Source organism: Penaeus japonicus, unplaced genomic scaffold (assembly GCF_977035675.1).
Source record: "Penaeus japonicus unplaced genomic scaffold, GWHDUDI00000001_assembly GWHDUDI00000030, whole genome shotgun sequence".
Lineage (NCBI taxonomy): Eukaryota > Metazoa > Arthropoda > Malacostraca > Decapoda > Penaeidae > Penaeus > Penaeus japonicus.
In genome coordinates, this window is record NW_028234432.1 from 13,095,736 (window position 1) to 13,100,735 (window position 5,000).

A 5,000-nucleotide genomic window follows, 5' to 3' on the forward strand; every position below is an offset into this window, starting at 1 on the left:
GGCCGGCGACCTTGATCAGGACTGGGCACGGGGGTGGCTTCACCGAGGGCCTCGTAGTTGCATTATTGGTCTCATAATCGATGTTCATTTATGTATTGGTTCCGGAACACTGTCTATCATTTATTACCGTTAGCGTATTTTTTCTGTAAAAGGAGGGATTTTTTTTACGGGACGGTAATTAATTGGCAGCAGAGAAAATATCCTGGAAGTTGAATGCACACGTGTCTTCTATGTAACATGTGATGAATCGATGAGGAGACGCGATATATCTCGAGAGAAGAAGGTGTCTACTGTTTACGTAAGAACGAGGGGGGAGGTTTTTGTTCCTAACTTTGTTTTAGTCAGAATTTATGTCTAGGATCACATGATGCCAAAGATATCTTTACGTTTTATATAAATTGCTGTTTAGGGTTATGTTGTTTCCAAAGGTACACAGTTGTGAAGTTTTCTTTATCGTGAGAACCATTGTGTAAGAATGGAGTATATTATTCCTTTGTATGATTTGTCCTATTAATTAAAATTATTTTTTCTTAATTTGTGTTGATGTATGATGTCCCCTTTGCTGCGAGTGATTTTTAAGTGAAAGTATTGAACATAGTATCAGTGCATTGCACCCAGGTCTAGCATTTGGCCAAGGGAGGAAAATATAGTAAATCTAAATCTTGTGAAGGATAATGGTTATGTTGCATAGCCTGTCCCCTCCTTCCCACCCCCCTTCCCCCACCTCCTGTCCCTCCATCTCTGGCCCTCTGGCTGTGGCTGGAAGGGCTCAGGCTGTGGGGAGGGGCTCGGGGCTCATGTGTGGCGCCCTTGGGGAGGCGGTGATGAGGAGCCAGCAGTGACGGGGCGGTTTCTCGTTTTCTAGGCGGTGGGCTGCGGTGATGTCACGGGTGGTGGCGGCTCTGAAGGTGGTGATGGAGGCAGTCTTGAGGAGATCCTCATGCGGGCTCTCCCCCCGGGGATGCAGAGCGCGGCCGGGGGCGTCGGGATGCCGCCCGGCGCAGCCCCTTTCCACCCCCCACCCGTGGCCTACCGGCAGTCGGGGGGCCACCACCCCCTCCCCGCGAACGTCGGGGGCCCGCCGCCTCCCCCGCCTGCGTCCGGGCCTAGCAAGCGGTGCTATTGGTGCCACCTGTGCAAGCGGGAGTTCCCCTTCCCCTCCAAGCTGAACGAGCACATGCGCACGCACACGGGCGAGAAGCCCTTCGCGTGCCCCGTTTGCCCCTTTCGAACCTCCCTCAAGTGGAACCTCAAGTCGCACATGCTGAGGCACCAGGACTCCATCGGCGTCTCGCGGCCGCAGACCTGAGGCAGGGAGGAACCTCGGCTCCCTGGCATTGATTGGAGGAGGGGGAGGGGGGAAGGGGGAAGGGGGACTGTCGCGGCGACGGTGGCGGTGGTGTGGCCCGGAGCAACGCCACGGGCGCCACACGTGGTGCTACGGTGTGTAAATGCACACACTGAGTAAATTGAGAGAGAGAGAGAGAGAGAGAGAGAGAGAGAGAGAGAGAGAGAGAGAGAGAGAGAGAGAGAGAGAGAGAGAAAATCTTAGATTTTTCACTCAAACTTATCACCCATTAGCTCGCACACAATCACAAATCATCCACTCACATTCATAATCTGTATACATTTATGTACAGAATGTATGGTAGGAGAAGATGGAAGTTATGAAGACGAAGGGCCTGAGATTTTTTTTTTCTCATTTTGAAGGAGGATTCTCCTTTTTCTGCCATGTAGTGACACAGGCCTCTCTTTTTGTGGTCAGATTCATTAAAATGAGACCAATTGATCTACAATTTAAGGTTTGTGAAATGTATAGATCATAATGTACCCATTATATGGCTATGATTGTTTTTTTTAACTTTGATTTCCAAGCCCCGCGCTGGAAATGACATTCTGAATAAATATTTTGTCAATACAAATGGTTTTCTCATCACCCGAACTGAATATGTAAGCAACGTTTGGACAGTGAGATAGGTTGAGACTTAAAATTATATCTGTGATATGTTGACAGTCTTTCACCGGAGACGCTGACGAGTACCAGAGAGAGCTCTTAGATATACGCATAGAAATGAATGAATGAATCAATGAATAAATACTTAGTTTTTCATATGGGAGACATGGCTTTAGAAAGATTTGTAACGGTACTTGAAGACCAAAAGGGTGGAGTGAAGCCAGAAGCAGATGTGTTAGCTGCATGTCTCCTGTATGTGAGGTGCATATGGGTAGTGTGGCTGGCTGTTAAGTCACGCACGCAGGTACGCACGTACGCCTGGTGGGTAGTTCAGCGTGGGCAGCATGCGGCACATGGGATGAGGGGGCACAGGTGCAGCCAGCCATCACCAGTAGCTCAGCACGTGGATCAACCTGCATTTCCCTACTTGCAGGAGGTTGTTGCGCCCCACCAGCACACCGTGGCCAACTTCAAACACTGGATAAGTGACGCCCTGGGCAGGCTGCAGGCGGCCCACCTCAGCCCCCCCGCCCTGCTAAAGCTGAACCCCCTCTTGGGCAGCGCCGCCAGCCCCGCCCTCAGCGTGGCGTGGGTCGAGCCGCCCGCCGCCCCCGCCTCCGCCTCCAGGCAGAGAAGACCCGCCTCCACCCCCGGGCCCTCCCGCTCCCCCACCTCCTCCTCCTCCTCCTCGACCTACCCCTCGGAGCTCCCCGGGGAGAGAAAGGCCAGCCAGCAGCACGTGTGCCCCCAGTGTAGCGACACCTTCCCCCTGCCCGTCATGCTAGCCATGCACTCGCTCAACCACGTGGAGGAGCGGCCCTTCACCTGCCCCTACCCCAGCTGCCACTACAACTCCGTCATGAGGGGCAACGTCAAGCGCCATATCCGAATCTCCCACTCGCACCACACCTTCCCCGGCTAGGCCTAGCGTGCAGCGCGGACAACACGCACACGCACACGCACTCGCGCTGGCCGCTGTGCCGGTGACACTGGGAGATGCTCGCTCATGCCCTTACGCCCTCACGCCCGCATGCTCCCCTCGTCCAGTGCGAGGAAGGACTGTGCGGAAACGAGAAACCCGATGTGATGACTGTGATGAGTGATTTTTTTTCCCATGACGAGTATAATGACTGTATAAACTGTTGCCCGCCAAAGGGTGTGCTTTTTGTTTACTGTGAACGGGAGTTCAGTTCTTAAAGACAGCTTGGATTGCCTGTTGGGTTGAAGATGATACAGTAAAAGGGACAGAATTTGATGGTTGTGACAAGCGGAGAGTTCGAGAAATGATATTTATCTTTGTAATGCAGACACTATCGACACGGATTATTTTATTTATTTATTTTATATTTTAGATTAATTGTAATCCAAGGAATATTGAGTCTCTGAAATGTATTTATTTCTTTTCTTGCCCGAGCGACAAACTAATTAACGTCAGAACCGTGAACCGAAGTTACGTGATTTCGAGTGGGGCTTCAGTGGTCCTACGATATTCATGAGAGCTTCATAATGAATACTCCGGAGCATTGTTGGCGGATCCCCAGTGAGAAATGTTTTCATAGCTGATCCACAACGAATAATCCGGATCATTCATCACGGGTCAAAGCTGTTTGGCCTCGGAGCTGTGTGAGAGCGGCGGAAGAGGCTGCTGGGGGAGGAGAGGGAGGGGGAGAGAAAGAGATAGGGAGAGAGAAAAAAAGAAGAGGGTATTAATTGTTTGTGGCAGTGAGAGATAAACTACCTTCCCAGCCTGCTGAGTCTTGCATGTTTGCCTCTTACAGGGTGGCGGCTGGCCGGGAAGGACGTCCGCTCTCCCTGTAAGTCGCGTGGGCGGTGTCCCTGGAGGGTATAGCCGCCTCCCTGGGCCCCCTCAGGAGGGGTCGAGCATGTACAGTATCCTGGGCACAAACTCCGGCGGGCCAAACGCCCCCCACGCCGTAAGGGCAAGGTCCGTTACGTGGACCAAGCGGAGTTCGGGCAACTCCGTGTGTCCCTTGTGTTTGAAGGACTTCATGTACCCGTCGGCCATGGTGCTGCACATGCGGACCCACACGGGGGAGAAGCCCTTCACGTGCCCGTACCCGCAGTGTGACTACAGGTCCACCAGGAAGGGCAACCTGAAACGTCACGCCAGCACCCACGGCGAAGTCTTCGCTGCCAGCATCGAGTTTTAGGCCTAATCGACCCCCTCCCCCTCCCCCTCCCCCTCCCCCGCCCGCCTTCCTGCCTTCCCTTCCCCTTTCCCAGACCCGCCGCGAAGGCAGGCGCTTCCGTTGTGATGAGCGTGTGATGTAAAGGTGAAGAGTGAGGGTGGTATGACAACGTGTGACACTGTTCTTGGGGCTAGGCACAAGTAAGAGTAGTCGGTGTTTGGAGCGAGCTGGGGTGCAGTGTCGGGAAGCTGACTCGGATTTACCCCTTGCAGGAGGACTCGCGGGTACCGAGCAGCTCGTGGGCGAAATACGCCGGTGTAGACAGTAGCGGCGAGGCCAGACCACGAGATGGAGTGGGCGGTGGTGGGAGCATGTGGGTGGCGCCGCCGCCGCCGCTCCCGGGTGCTCTAGTGTCCGCCCCCCCACCACGCCCCGAGGGGGGCCTTGACAACAGTAGCTTGCGACCTCACGTGTGTCAGTACTGTGGCTATTCCTTTTGTCGACCCTCACAGCTCGCGACTCATGTTAGGATACACACGGGAGAGAAGCCGTACCGGTGTACCGTATGTTCGTACAGCGCGGCTCAAAAGGGCAACATGCGCAGGCACATGCATCTCGTTCACGGTATTGTGGTGGAGTCCAACTTCGCCCCAAGTAGCCAGGGCGCTCCCAGGGAGATGCCTTAGCCCGAGGGGTGAATGCGTCCATGCTCTCGTGTCTATCTTGTTCCTGCTCTTGCTGTTTGTCTCTGCCTCTCCTGTGGTGGTGGAGGCTGCAGTGTGTGCCTGCTTGTGGCTGCTTGTTAGTGGGTTAGGTGTGCACACAGCAGACTATGCTGAGAGAGAGGCTGTGCTTGACTCTGGCCTGTTTTGTCTCTTGTAGGGCGTGGGCGGCTA